The sequence below is a fragment of the Narcine bancroftii genome, chromosome 11 (genome assembly GCF_036971445.1).
Source record: "Narcine bancroftii isolate sNarBan1 chromosome 11, sNarBan1.hap1, whole genome shotgun sequence".
Taxonomy (NCBI): Eukaryota; Metazoa; Chordata; class Chondrichthyes; order Torpediniformes; family Narcinidae; genus Narcine; species Narcine bancroftii.
The window spans coordinates 17,481,744-17,497,227 of record NC_091479.1 but is presented as its reverse complement, the minus strand read 5'-3'; the positions used below and the strand labels follow the sequence as shown (position 1 = coordinate 17,497,227).

General features: G+C 45.1%; 1 protein-coding gene across 2 annotated transcripts in view; it reads right to left on the bottom strand.

The window, feature by feature from the left end:
• malt3 (MALT paracaspase 3) overlaps positions 1-14,907 on the bottom strand; it is a 135,453-nt gene extending 120,546 nt beyond the window's left edge. For both annotated transcript variants that reach the window (XM_069902737.1, XM_069902738.1), the window contains exons 1-2: positions 14,715-14,907; positions 531-618 (exon numbers count right to left, since the gene is read on the bottom strand). The gene's annotated coding sequence lies outside the window, so the exon portion shown is untranslated. The remainder of the gene's footprint in view (positions 1-530; positions 619-14,714) is intronic.
• Positions 14,908-15,484: the final 577 nt, after the last annotated feature.

Below are 15,484 nucleotides of genomic sequence, written 5' to 3'. Positions count from 1 at the left end.
GTTTAAAGGAGAATTGTGATGCAAGTTTTCCCATATACAAACCTAGAGGTTGATCAGTGCCTGGAACAGGCTCCCAGGAGAGGTGGTGGAAGCAGATACCCATAGCAGCATTGAGGAAGCCTTCAGAGAGCTGCAGGGGATGGCGGGATGGAGGTAGTGAAGAGGAGATGGGAGGAGTTCAATTAAAAAAAAATCACAGTCAGCTCAGGCATTGTGGGTAACGTGACAATATTTGCAATATCAGGATCACAGGTGTAAAAGGGCAATTTCATAAGAGAGGAGAAATAAAGTCACTCAATCGTCCATTTTGAGGGGGGCGTGGCAAGATGGCATAGAAGAAAGACGTGTGTTCCACCTTTCCCCAGCTGGATTATTAAATACCCAACTTTTAAAAAGTATAAAAGTGGTTAAAAATAGTATTTATAGTTCTTTGAATAACAGTGATTCATTATGGCTACTAATGTGAAGAAATCTAAAACTCAACTTCAGAAGAAATTATCATATAAAAGAATAGACGAACTGAGGCCTACCTGCACAGCCGAATCCATGGAGTCATTGTTGGGAGTCTCCAAACCCCAGAGGATTCCTGCCCGTTCAAGTTTGACTTCGGTGCCGATCCTGCAGTGACAAGATAGCGCCGGCATTTCGGTGAGTTCGTGAAGCCATGCACGTGGGCAGCCCAACCGACAAACGGGCTTGTGAGCCCGCGACATTGCTGGGTGGCCCGGGGATGCACAGTGTAGCATCGGAGGACGCCCCTGCGCATCCGGTGGTTCTGCCGGGCATGTGCGGAGCATCCCGGGTCCAGGACTTTTTGGAAAAAGTGGGGGAGCCCGAGCATCGGCGCCCGACGAGGCCAGGGTGCTGGCATCGGGTGTCCAGACCCGCAGCCGCACAGTCAGAGGACCTATGGTGACTGAAGGTGAAGAGGAACTTACCTTATTGGAATTTGCCCAGGAGGAGAAGCCTGTACTTATAGATGGTAGACCTCAATAAGTGGTTATGGAATCTGGATTGGACTCAGTGTTCACTGTTTTGGAAGGGATTGCTTTTCAAATGGATAATATGTCAAAACAAATGTCAACTCAAATGACCCAAGGTTTTATGGAGGTGAAAACAAAAATGAATATCAACTATGAAACAAGAAATGACTGTAGTTAAAAGTGATATTAACAGATGTATAAAATCTGTTGATATTGTACAAGATAATTTTTTTAAAATTGAAACAGCTTTTTCTGAATGTCAAAATCAAGTGGAGCGCAATAAAGAAAAAAATGGAAAAAGTGGAAGGTTCTTTTGTAGATTAGGGGATTCAAAGAAGGGATTTATTGAAGAAGATTGATTCTTTGGAAAATCAAAGCCGGAGAAATAATGTGAAAATCGTTGGTCTTTCAGGGGACGTTGAAGGTTCTGACCCAATAAAAATTTTTATCTCAGAGGTATTGGGTAAAGAGTTTTCTCCTGAAGGTTTGGAACTTGATCGGGCCCATAGAGCGTTGAGGAAAAAACCACTTCCTGGACAAACACCAAGGGCGGTCTTGATTCGTTGTTTGAAGTATCAAGATGGAGAAATGATTTTACGAATGGCGGTACAGAAAGCGCGGCAGAGTCAATCTCCGCTGATGATTCAAAACAATAGTGTGTTTTTTTAATGCCGATTAGAAGATGAAGGGAATTTAATTCCGCTAAAGATGTCTTATGGCGAAAGGGCTATAAGTTTGCTTTTCGTTATCCAGCAATTTTGAAGGTCAGTCTGTCTGAATTTCCATTCACTGTTGGGCCTCACAACTGTGTGATAGTAGGTGACTCAGTGATACACTCCAGTCTGTCCCCTCTTCCAGATCGTTTACAAGTATTTTGAACAGTTGCGGGCCACCGCAACAGTTGTGGCACCCCACTCACCACTGATTGCCAACCAGAAAAAAAGACACCCTTGTATTCCCTGCTTTCTGACTGGCTCACTGGCCAGGACTTCCTGCACAAGGGATGACTCCAAAAACCCTTTCCACAATGCCGACACCCAGCCTAAGAACCACCAATCCCCATTTTCTGCTCCGTCCTCAGCCCCCTTCCCCGGTTTGCAGTGTGCACATACATCCCACTCTGTACAATAATTTTCTTGTACATAATGAATGGGAAAGGATTCCAGGGGAGTATTAAAACATCTCACCTTCATGCAGTACATCTCTACTGGTACATTATGCCTCAAAAGTTACAAAAGTTAATATATTGGATCCAAAGCAAAATTATAGTAAGTTCTTAATTGAATATAGCAGAAGAAAATTCTATTTGGCAAATCATAGCTATTTTTTAGCTGTTGAAAAATTATAAATTGTCCTTGTTCATAACAATCCTCGATACACTTGATCCCTTTACGGTGCCAAGTACCAAGGATTTTATTTCCTAATGTCATTGGTATTAACTCATTTTGATACAAGGGGGTTTTTGAAGATAACCCCCACTTTTAGACCGATACATTTATTAATTTGTTACCATATCCAAATTATGTGTTTTAGAATGGGGTTCTTGGTCTTTCCAGACAATAATTTGATATTCCTTTTATACATTCAACCGGGCTCTGCGTAAAAATAAGATCCTTTCGGTATGACTTGGCAGAAATGTTGACAAAAATTATAGAAGTGGATTTTCCATTGGAACCAGAACGGTATTTATTGAGTGATAAATGGTTATCAGGATTAAACTATCCAAGTATCAAATCCAGTTCGTGAGGACTGAACTCGTGGTAGCCAGGAGATGTATCACGGTTACATGGAAGTCCGACTCGCTGGAATATGGAAACGCAAAGTTGTGCCCCCCGGAAAAGATCACATAATCTGAGAAAGAAATATGAAATATGGCAAACACCCCTTCTTTTTTAATGTTAGCAGTTGGTTGGAGGTGAGGGGATTTGTAATTTTTAAAATACCATGTATATGATGTATGTAATAATATTCTGTAGGACACTTGGAAAAATTAAAATATTCAAAAAAATCATGCAAAGTTGCAGAAAATATAATCAGATAATCATCAGTTTGAAATTTTGCAAAGAAAATCAAAAGAATGACTGAAGACAAAAAAAAAGCGAGAGTAAACGTGTGTAGCATAAAACAGCTGCAAAAGCCTCCACGAGTAGAGGAAAGAAAGTTAGTAGGCCCCTTGTAGCCAAAGTCCCGCAATTTAATTAAGCAAATCCTTTGGTTCATCTTCTCGGAAGATAACTTAACAGAAAAGGTGAGGAACCACCTGTCTAAAGTAAAAGGGGATCGGCACTGCTTGAAAGAAAAAGTAGGAAATGAATTCTTCTTTTCTTCTTTGGCTTGGCTTCGCGGACGAAGATTTATGGAGGGGGAAATGAATTAAAGGCATCATAAATCTCCAGAACCTAACAACTGCATTCCACAGCAATGAAAGGGGCAGGCATTTAACTGGAGGAGCACTGCTTGCCACTTCATGAAATTCTATAGGTGAGCGAGCAGACAATTGGGCAGATTGGAAGATGGCGTGAAACCCAGTGCTGTATAGGACGACCCCAAAATTTCCAACTAAAATACAGGTTTTGGGCAACACCCCCCTAATAAAAAAAATACGGCATTTACCACTGACCAGTGGTTGTTGTTAGAAGCAAATCACAATATTTGAATAACAATTTACCAACGTAAAAGTCTTAATTTTATTTGCATATTTTAAGATGAACCACTGTCGGCTCCTGCAACAGGACGTTTAAAGCCTGTACAGGGCCGACGGCAGTCGAACCGGGTGGACGGATCCTCATGGTGGTGGGGGGGGGGACTGCTGAGACCTTGCTGATAACAACCGGGGCGTGGCGTGAGATTGCGTCGGAGCCGGTAGGAAGATGTTGAGACTTCCCCGTCAAGGTTCGAATTTTCAACCCGGCACACAGGACAAACCTGACTTTAAGGTGAAATTTTGTTTTGTAGATCATCCTTATATACAGGCATATACTGCATTTAAATAAAGGTCGTTGGTAAAATCATGAACTACAACCAGTTAGCGGAAGTCGATAGTGGAAGGGAAAACACTGGAGTCCTTTGTTAAAGTAAAGGCGTAAATCAGTGCCTTTAGTAAATATAAATGGGATTAGTCAAAATAAACATTGATTTATGAAGGGGAACACAATGTTCTTGGTTTCTGATGAAGATTTAAAGGCTTTGTGGCCAAGTTTCTGGATGATACAAAGATAGCTAGTGGTGTTGAGGAAGAAAGGAGTTTGCAGAAGGACTTGGATAGGTTGAGGCACGTCAAAAGTGGCAGATGAAATACAGCACTGGGAAGTGTGCCGTGGAAGGAATAAAGACAGACCATCTTCTAAATGGGGAAAGAATTCAGAGAGCAGATCCAAAGTGTCTTGGGAGTCCCAGTGCAGGATTCCCTACAGGTTACCTTGCAGGTTAAGTCAATAATAAGGAAGGCAAATGCAATGTTAGCATTAATTTTGAGAGGAACAGAATGTAAAGGCAAAGATGTAATGGTGAGGCTTTATAAGGCATGGAACATGGAACACTACATCAGAATACAGGCCCTATGGCCCTCAATGTTGTGCCGACCCATATATCCGTTCCTTAAAAAAAGTACAAAATGCTCCCTAACCCTCTATTTTGTGCCTAAGAGTCTCTTAAAGGTTTCAGCCTCCAACCACCACCCCCACCAAGGAATTCCAGGCACCCACAACTCTGCATACAAAAACCTTACCCCAATGTCTCCCATAAACCACCCTCCCTTCATTTTGTTCGCACGTCCCCTCGTGTTGGCTGATCCTGCACTGGAAAACAGGTGCTGGCGGTCCACCCTGTCTATGCCCCTCAATTGCGTAGACCTCTATCAAATCTCCTCGCATCCTGCTATGCTCGGAAGAGAAAGGTCTCAGCTCTGCTAATCTTGTCTCATAAGGATTGGTTTTCCAATCCAGGCAACATCCTGGTAAATCTCTGTATGAGTAGTTTTGGGCCCAATATCAAGGGAAGGATGTTCCTGTACTGGAGAGGGCTGTGAGAATGATCCCAGGAACAAAAGGGTTAAGAGTGGGCGCCAGAAACAGTTAATGTATGTTCGAAAGCTCTGGGCTTCCTCAGCCATCTGTTGTATTGGATACATTATCCCTGGCTAAAGAAATTGCACCTCATCTCTGTTCTAAAGGGGCATCTTTATTCTGAGACTGTGCCCTCTGGCCCTAGACTCTCTACTACTATCTATTGAGACAGATTATGTTATATTTTATATTGTATATAGATATGTTTTAAAGGAGATAAATTGTGTTTTTTTTTAAAAGTGTAGGTCACAAACAAACACTACACAGATCTCATTTAAAATGGCAGAGCTCTGCTCCAGCCAGACAGTCCAGACTCCCAGGGTCTTTGCAAAGACAATGGAAACTGCTTTGATGAAGGACTTCACAAGTAGGTGTTAATTGGACATGGTGTGGAGTAATGGGTTATTGTTTTGGAAAGCAACAGATGAATGGACTCAGAAGAGAGAGAAAGAGAGAGAGAGAGAGAGAGAGAGAGAGAGAGAGAGAGAGAGAGAGAGAAGAGAGAATTCAGTTCTACAGTTCAGTAGCAGCAGCTGGGACTGGAATAGGACAAGCTGGCAAGCTTGCGGAAAACCCTCATTTTGAAGATGGGTTGTGAGTTCTTAGTTCAGCTGGTCAAAGCCCTTGTGGTCCATACAAGAGGAGATGACTGGCTGTATAATGCTTCGCTTGAAATAAGAGAAACAAAAAAGAACTCTGTGGTGAGCTGAAAGAAAGAGGTTATCATATGGAGAACCCTGATGGGGAAAGTTTCTTCCGCAAGACACTGAAGAGGCTGATCAGAAAGAATCAGTTTGTGTCCAACGATCAACAAATCTCTCTCTCTGAAAACTGATAAGAATCTTCATGAGCGGTAACCATTTACCTTTCAAGCACCAAAGCCTGGTGAAATACATAAATGTTAAATTCTGTGCACAGTACAAGAATGACCTGATACTGATGAACTTGGAGGAGTGAGAAGTGAGATTGGACTGTGAATCAAAGAAATTTTCTGAACTTACACACACACATTACATACACGTGCGCTTAGAATTAGAAGGGGTTAAGTTAATAGCAATAAGTTAAAATTTGATTCTGTTTTCATGTTTAAAGATAACTTAAAGCAACTTTTGTTTAAGTAACCATTTGTCTTGGTGAATTTCTATTGCTGGTGGGTTTTAGGGTCCTCTGGGCTCGTAACACTATCCCTGTCAATATTAGGTAGGTTTCAATGAGATCCCACCTCATCATTCCAGACTCCAGCAAGTACAGGCACTGGTGTCACTAAATGGTGCGGACCTCACTGGGTGAGCCAAAATGACTGTCTATAACATTTTTGTGCAATGTTTCAGCAGAAGTTTACTATTTTTTAAAAATTAAAATATCCCTGTCGTTAGTTTCTAACATCAAAAACATTTTTAGTCAACCCAGCTTACATGTATCAATAGCCCTACAAGGCTGAAACTTGATGCTCATTTACTTTTTGAACCTTCTAACACGGTCCGGTCAGAGCTCTCGTTATTCCCCAATGACAACGATCATTCAGATCACGTGGTTTCGTCTGCGCACGCCATCAGCCGACGCTGTTGTTTTCGTTGCTGCCAGTGTTTTTATAGTCACTGATTTTCTCAAATTTTCTGGTATTTTGGCTACAATATCGTGGTATTTGTGAACCGATATCAATAACTTTTTTGAGAAATTTAAAAAAATCAAAAAAAGGTTTCTGCTCAGTTACTAATAATGTAATTCAACGTAGAAAGATTTTACAAAACAATTCTGTTGCTAGTATTCCTGTAATCTAAGAAATATTACATTTAAGGAATTTACAACTATATTTATCACATATAATTCTATATTTTTTACAACTATATATGGGGGAGGAGGGTGTTACTGCACATAGTGAAGCCACTGAGTACAGGCCTGGCTGGAGGTGGGTGTACGTATGTGTCAGAACATATAGTGCATTTATTGTGGTTGCAGCATCGAGTCTAAGAGGATGGAGAGATGGGGCGAGGGGGTGCGGAGGAGGGAAGAATATGGAGAGATGGATTGGCAAATCAGTCCTCTTCAGCAGGTTGATTTTGGAAGCTAAGCCAGCTCAGGCCTGTCCAGTACTGTCCAACGGAGAGATTGTCTGGGGATACCATCAAAAATACCACGTATGTGGAGTTGACAAGTACCTATACCATTTGCTGCGGCCTCCCCTCTAACCCCCACATCATGTACAACCACATGACGCACTCCTAATTAAAGTTGTGACAAAGTTGTAAGAATAGAGAAACTGCTAAGGATTTAGTAAAGGCTTCACAAACCCACACTTGGATGTCAATAAAACCATTTAATTAAAAAATTTAATCCTATGCTTTAATCATTGGTTTTGGAATTCAAAAGCAAGTATTCCACGACGAACCAATACAGTTGTACTCCAGATGTTGTCTGACCAATGCTCAACAGAACCGAGGGGAGGAAACAGAAAGCAATAGTGGAGGGGCTCAAGGAACAGAGATGGTTTGCAGAACGAGCTCGAGAAAGATTAACCAGTAAAATGGAAGCAATCGATATTTTGGAGGAGTTGGATAGGAGAGGCCATTTTCACTGGCAGAAGGGTTGGCCACATTAGTGTATGGACACATTAATTCTTTGGACTCCATGTCAGTTTTCAGGAACTAGCAATAAGCATATATTCTACATGTCCCCGATTTCCCGGACTGGTTCATACTCATGGACCCAGGCTGGAGTATATATGATGAAAGGTTAAAAAATGGGCAGAGTCCAGAGGGTTAAAACAGTGGTTCTCAACCTTTTTCTGTCCACTCACACCCCACTTTAAGTAATCCCTATGCCATTGATGCTCTGTGATTAGGAAGGGATGGCTTAAGGTGGGATGGGATTGGGAAGGGAAGGTTGAGAATCGCTGCTCCAGACCCAATTGTTACTGAAACATTTGGCTTGAGAAAAATTGTCATTGGCCCATTTCCTTTGGAGCTATGAAACCCTGCACATAACGAGTCCATGAGGGATGATTAAAACAGTGATTTACAAACCTTAAGCAACACAGGGCACCAATGGCATAGGGATTACTTAAAGCGGGCTAGGAGTGGACAGAAAAAGGTTGAGAACCACTGGGTTAAACCGTCTGCTCCTTGTGGTTCTTCCCATTTAAATATTTTTACTTAAATGTCAGCAAATTAATGCCTCACAAAGAAGTCCCGGCCACAGATAAACGTACATCCTGTTTATATTAGGGGGAAGAAAAACCAGCCTTGCTACCCATCAAAGAGCACAGGAGAGGTGGAGAGGGATTCATTATGAAATCCTTTCAAAGGACTGGCAGAGTTCCATTGGTAGGAGTTATTTTCCCTGTGTGATCTTACTGTTTAAATGTCATGAAATGTAGAGCATTGCACATACATTATTTCACCCTTGCAGATGAACCACTCAGCAAGTGCGCAAATTCCACATTACCCAAACTACACACTTCCCAAAATGCCCTTACCTGCAGTCTCTACCACAGTAACCAGCTACGGAATCATCCCAACCAATTAAGATGCCAATTTACATTTGAAGGAAAAACCATGCTTAAATCAGAAGGCAGTGTCCATTATAAAGATATATAATTTTCACAGGCACCGCGTAAATGACTTGTTATCCAGATGTTTTTACGAAAGGTTGAGGGGGAACATTAGGGGGAAGTTCTTCACTCATGGAGTGCGGAATGAGCTGCCATCTGATGTGGTGAATGCGGGCTCGATTGTGTAAATTGGATAGGTATGTGGATGCGAGAGGCCCTGGAGGGCCAGTGGGACCAGGGTTGGCACAGACTAGAAGGGCCAAATGGCCATTTGCTGTGCTGTGGTCCTACACACAAGCAAACCCACCAGATTTAAATCCACAGTTATGTAGAGCAGATTTGTTTCAAATTTAAAACTTTTTACATTTAATTTAAAAAAATCTAGACAGCTCTGTAACAGGGCCATTTCACCCCACGAGTCTATTCTGCCCAATTTACACCCCAAATCCCCCCGGTACGTTTTGAAGGGTGGGAGAAAACCAGAGCCCCTGGAGAAAACCATGGAGACGCAGGGAGAACGTGCAAACTCCTTACAGAGAGCGTGGGATTAGAATCCTGATCCGGTCCCGATAGCTGACGCTGTACAGGCGCAGCGCTAACCACTACATGAGCTGCACTGTCCCTTATATGCAGCCCCTATCCTCAAGGGCCCCCACCACCCAGGCCGCGCCCTCTTCACTGCTACCATCGGGAAGGAGGTACAGGAGCCTGAAGACGAGCACCCAGCGGCACAAGGACAGTTCCTTCCCCTCCGCCATCAGATTCCTGAATGAACAATGAACACCAGACACTGCCTCACTTTGTCTTTTTCTTGCTCTATTTTAATTTATTTTGCAAGGCGTTTCCACTTTGACGCTGCCGCAAAACAACAAATTTCGTGACAGGTTCAGGACAATAAATTCTAATTCAGATTCTGATATAACAGCTTTCATTAATCATCCTCTTTTACAGGGAGTCAGTGCAAATCCTTTGATATTTGAATCACCACACAAGTTCTATCCAACAGGCAACTTAGAATTTGATCCCTTCTGAAATACAGCCAACAAGCATTTGCCCTCAACACGATCTTTATTTCTACAAGTCTTCAACATTGTGAAAAGGTGTTCAAGACAAACACATGTAAACAAAATAACACACAATGCCTGAACTAGAAGTCCCAGAGCAATTTATGGCCAAATTAACCACTGTTTCAATTTCGGAGACATGGCAGATAACTTGCAAACCAATGATTGTTAAAAATAATACCACTGCAAACCTGGCTGAGAGGTAAATATCGTCCAGGTTACCAGAAAGGCCAGGGAGATTAAAGAGAGTATAATCAACCACCAAACACATACTGCTAAAGATCAAGCAGTATTCCTGGAGGCAGAGAGAGAGAGTGGACACATTGTCAGGTACAACCAGATGAAACTGCCCAAAGCATGGAAACACAAAACCAGACAACGCACACATACAGACCAACAGTACATATGGAGGACAAATATCCAGGGGTCTTCAAACTTTTTCTTTCCACACACATACCACCACAAAGTAATCCCTTACTAATCAAAGAGAAGCAATGGCATAGGGATTATTAAGGTGGGATGTGAGTGGGAAGGGAAGGTTGAGAATCACTGCTCTAGACCCGATTGTTACTGAAATATTTTGCTTGAGAAAAATTGTTGATGGCCCATTTCCTTTAGAGTTCTGGAACCGTGCACATAACGAGTCAATGAGGGACGATTAAAATAGTGGTTTTCAAACTTCTTCTTTCCACTCACATCCCACCTTAAGCAATCACAGAGCACCAATGGTATAGGTGGCGTGAGTAGAAAGAAGTTTGTAAACCACTGGTTCATTCAAACAATTACGGGAGTCTTGGCAGGTCAGTGTGACCTGTTCCTTCAATCATTCAGTTTTCTCGCCGCCTGTAGGAAGAAGCTATTTCTCAGCCTGGTGGTGCCGGCTCTGATACTCCTGTACCCCTTTCCCGATGGGAGCAGCCGAAAGATGTCGCGCACTAGGTCGAGAGCTTGCATCAGGGCTGAGAGTGGAGAGGGGAGTGAGGCGAGAGGAAGAGGAGAGGCAGGGCCTGGCCTGGCCTAGATGAAACTATGGGTGGAGAGTGCAGACAGTGGACTGAACATAGAACATCACAGGCCCTTTGACCCACACTGTTGCGCTCTGATATAAATTGACTCTACAACAATTTAATCCTTCCCTATGTCACATCCACGACTCTCCATTGAAGAACCTTTTGAATGTTCCTATTGTACCAGCCTCTACCACCACCCCTGGCAATGCATTCCAGGCATCCACCACTCTCAGATTTAAAAACCTACCTCCCCTAAACTGTCCTCCACTCTATTTAAACCAATGTCCTAAACATTTGTCCACTCACTTTAATCAGCTCAGAAGTATTCGGTTAAATTTTGGGAAGGATTTCATGGACCAGTACCAAGTACTCCATACAACTGATTCTAGAATACCAGGAATCTCAGAGTGAAACTGAGATTGCAATAAAGTAATCAAAATGCTGCAGGAACTCAGCCAATCTTTTTTTTCCCAGTGTCTATCGGAGGCAAAGATTTCGGGCCTAAGCAAAGTCTCGCCTTCCCTCCGTACTGGACATACCCGAGGATAACACCTTTCCTGCTCTGGCTTCAACTTGTGTCCTAGTAATTCATTGAGTCAATAAACATTTAACCCTTTGCTTTCATGCTGTTTCTTTGAAAGCCTTTGTTTCTCCACAACCCTTTATTTAACTAAATATTTACTCATTTCCTTTTGAAGTTGTATTCATGTCATTAATAATTTGCTGCAATTCTATCCAATAATTTCACCTCAGTTAATCAGTGACTACAGTTTCTCCTTACTTACTCTCTCAAAACCCACTAAGATTCTGAACAGTTAAAAAGCTCCAAACAAGTTGTCTGTGACTCTAAGCTATTCTCCACCTTTGTAATCCTGTAAAAACATATTTAAATAATATTGCCAACCATTCTTTCCCAATCTTCTCTGAATGTTGAACAGCTAGAAGAATGATCTTATACATCATCATTCAGTTGCCCTGCCGTTCGGCCTGGGCCATCGCGTCACTCCTTCCCTCACGGTCTCTGACCCTCCGAATTGTAGTTGTTGCCTCCCCTGTTCTCCTTCGGCAAAGGCTCCGTCTTTGAGCTGAGACCGCCGTCGATGTTGGGTTCACGATCCTGAAGTGGTTTCCCGTTCCCTTCTTCAGTTGCAGTTGATCTGCCCAGCGTTTTTTCGTTTTACAATCATAAATTCCAATTTGTAAAAGCTGCCTTTTGAAAACCATCCAATGGCTTCACTGATTGGGGGGGGGGGAGGGCTAAACAGGTGCTACACCTTGCCCAAGAGTGACCTGTTGGCTATCGGACGGAAAGAGCACCTCACACCCCCTTTTGCTGAGCGACTAAGCAGCACTGACACCGAAAATCTTGCACAATTGCCCCTCGTGTGGTCACGTGCCTGGGGCTCACCAATCTTGGTTGAAAAAAATGATTGAGGGCCTTTTCCAACCAGCGCACAGGATCTTTGGCAAACTACCATCAGGAACGAATCAGGACTAGCAGGCGGGGGAATAGCCTCTTCCCGCAGGCTGTGGGATTGATGAACAGCTTCCTGTAGCCGAGTAAATCATCCCAAAACATTTATATCTATTTATTTTAAACTACAAAAGATGGCAGCGCTGCGGGAGTGAGGCTGCAGTGCTTCCGTGGGGTGCAGCCACCCAGCCGACTGCCGTCGACTCCGCGCGGTGTTCGAATCCATTGGTGGTTTCAGTTTAATCCCCCCCACCCGACCGCGGGGGTCCGCGTCCAAGATGGCGGCGCCTGTTAAGTCAGCAGCAATAACGAGGGTCTGCAGGCTCCAGGAAAAGGAGAGGGACTGGACCAGGGCACCAGAGGACGGGAAGACCCCACCCCCCCACCTGAGAAGGAGAAGCGCAGGAGAGGACCATGGCGGCGGGCCAGTGAGAGAGCAGTGTATTCCTTGAGGCGAGGAACCCGCGGAAGCTGGGGGCTGTTGGAGATTTGCTCGAACTGGCTGGAGGGGGTACCAGGTATCGGAACCGGGATGCAAGGGTGCCGCAGGGTTCCTGGCCGTGCCAGAGGATGGGATCTGGAGCTCGGGTTGCAAATGATTTGGACTGGACTCTGAGTGTCTGTGGGGCCCGTGGAAGCAAATCTATGGACACTCGATGACTGGGAGGAGGGAGCATCAAAAAAAAATTTCTTGTGATGACAACTGTTTTATTACTATTATAATAGATTAAATTTTGAATGTATGTGGTTATCGTGCGTGTGTGCATGTGTGCGTGTGCGTGCATGCGTGTGTGCGTGCGTGCGTGCGTGCGTGCGTGCGTGCGTGCGTGCGTGCGTGCGTGTACTGTAGTCCAGAGGAATGCTGGCTCGTCTGGTTGTATAAGCCCAGTCAGATGAAAATGAACTGGAAATTGTTCACCACTCTGTTAGAGGCCACTATCCCAGAAGTTCCTGTTTCGTCACAGCCTGCTACACGATAACACAGGACGTTCTCACAAGACTGCGGATGCTGGAGGGTCTCAGGAGGAGGGAAAGAAAACAACTGGCTTGAGGGGCTCCAAGTAGCGGCAGAGGTGAAAAAAAAACCCAGAATGGTCAACGTTTCAGGCTGAAACCCTACAACAAGACTGTCGTGTTATGACTTTCTTCCAGGGTTTGGTTCACTGGTGCCTCAATCCCTTTTACAGCCCAGGCTTTCCTCATTAAATTATTCAGTCCATCTTTCATACAAATCTCATTCCCCCGCCCCACTTTAATTACCTGCAATCACAAGCACTTCTTTGTAATTGAGATTTTTAAAAAATGTGGTGGAGAAACTCAACAGTGAAATAGCGTAATTTATAAAGCAAAGATACAGAACCAACAGTTCGGGCTTGAGCCCCTTCATCAAGGTACCAAGAAAAAAATGCACCTTAGGACGGCATAGTTAGCACAGCGCCAATGACCTAAGATCGAATCCTGCAGCTGTCTAAGGAGTTCGTACGTTCTCCCCGTGTCTGCCTCCAGGTGCTCCCATTCTATTTAAAAGCGTACAGGGGTTGGGCAGCACAGCCTGGTGGGCTGGACGTTGTGCTGAATGCCTCATTTTTAAAAAAAAAAATCCTAATTTATTTTTATTTCAGCTTTACAACTTTTGAAATAAAAAAACTGAATATAAAATTCAATACACTGCAGCACAGAAAGCAGGCCCTTCAGCCCTTCTAGCCTGTCCCAAACTATTATTTTGCCTCGTCCCACTGACCCGCACCCAGTCCGTACCCCTCCCATTCACGCACCTGTGAAATTTTTGTTTTCTTAAGAAAAGTGAGCCCACATCCAGGTGGAAGCTGCCACCACTCTCTGGGTGAAGGAGTTCTCCCTAAACCCCCCCCCCCCCCCCCCTTAACACCATGCCCGCATAGAGCAGCAGTTTTCTCTCCACTCACCTGCCACCTTCGGTAATCTCTGATTAGGTGTACATGAAAGAAAAAGTTTGAAAATCGGCCCTCGTTGACTCGTTATGTGCAGGGGCTCAGAACTCCAAAGGAAACGGGGCAATGACCATTTGTCCCCAGCCGAATATTTCAGTAACAATTGGATCTGGAGCAGCGATTCTCAACCGCCCCCCCCCCCCACCCCCCCCCCCCCCCCCCCCGTCCCACCTTAAGCAACCCCGATCTGTGATTAGGAAGGGATTGCTTAAGGTGGGATGTGAGTGAAAAGAAAAAAGCTGGGCTGGACCTTTCATGAATCTTGACACATATGACTGACCCGATTGAAAAATGTTCCTGCAACTGTCTTGCTTGAAGCCAAGAAATATTTGATGAATTGGGGTGAAGGGTTTGGGAGGAGGGGGGGGGGATGGGGGGGATGAGGGGGGGGTGGGAGTGGAGGGAGCATGGAATCAGTGGTGAGGTGGGATCAGAAGTTGGACAGGTCCATGCATGGACAGGCTAGAAGGGCCGAATGGTTCATTGCATCCTCCTTCCCGGCAGATTCATCCAGCCTCTCTCCGCGGTCAGAGCCGGGACCCCCGAGCGTGTCAGCCCCTCTCCGTTGCGCGCAAGCAAAGGGGAGGGAGGGCACTCACCTGAGCCGCCGCGGGTCCCCGTGTCCACAGCCGGCATGGGGTCGGGGCTTGGGGAGGGACAGCGGCCCCGTCACTGAGCGCTCCCTGCCCTCAGCACCAGCGGGTTCTAACTGACTTCAGACCGCAGGAAAATCCCCGGAAGGCAAGTCACAGGGTGGTTTTAGAAAGAAGAAAACTTAATGGAAAGTTTCACGAACTTCTCCGGGTCCTAACGCCTCCGCCCCGCAGCGCTGATCGAGCTCCATTCATATGGGGGTTTTGAAAAGATACATCTCTGTGGGTTCAGTCAAACCAATGAAAGCAGAGCTCTGATGGATAGGCTTTCCCAGCCTTCCACTGCCATTGATTTTGGACAAGTTCAGGTGGCCAGAATACCCCCTCTGGAAAGCCGCCTGTTCTGCCCTGATGCGGCTCTCGGGTGGCCCCCTGAAAGCGGGGAGCCTGGCCCCCAGGATCACCTCCTCCTGTAGGTATATTCTCCGGCTCGGAGAACCCCCCCGCCCGCCGTCGGGCAGTAGTGGGGCGGCAGCCGGCGCTCCTTCAGCCGGCACGTTCGGGTGACCGAAAGGCGTCTTCCCCGCGGCCACCCGAACCTCCCAGCTGCCCTCCACCCCCCCTCCCCGGCCGCGCCTGCTGGCGCGTGACCTGCGTCCGAGCGCCTGAGAGCGGCTGGACGGAGGGCCCCAGTCCAGAACATTGATCGGGAGATCGATGCACTCCTGTGAAGTTCACTGTTTGACCTGTGTTGTGTTTTTTTTTTACTTCAACCA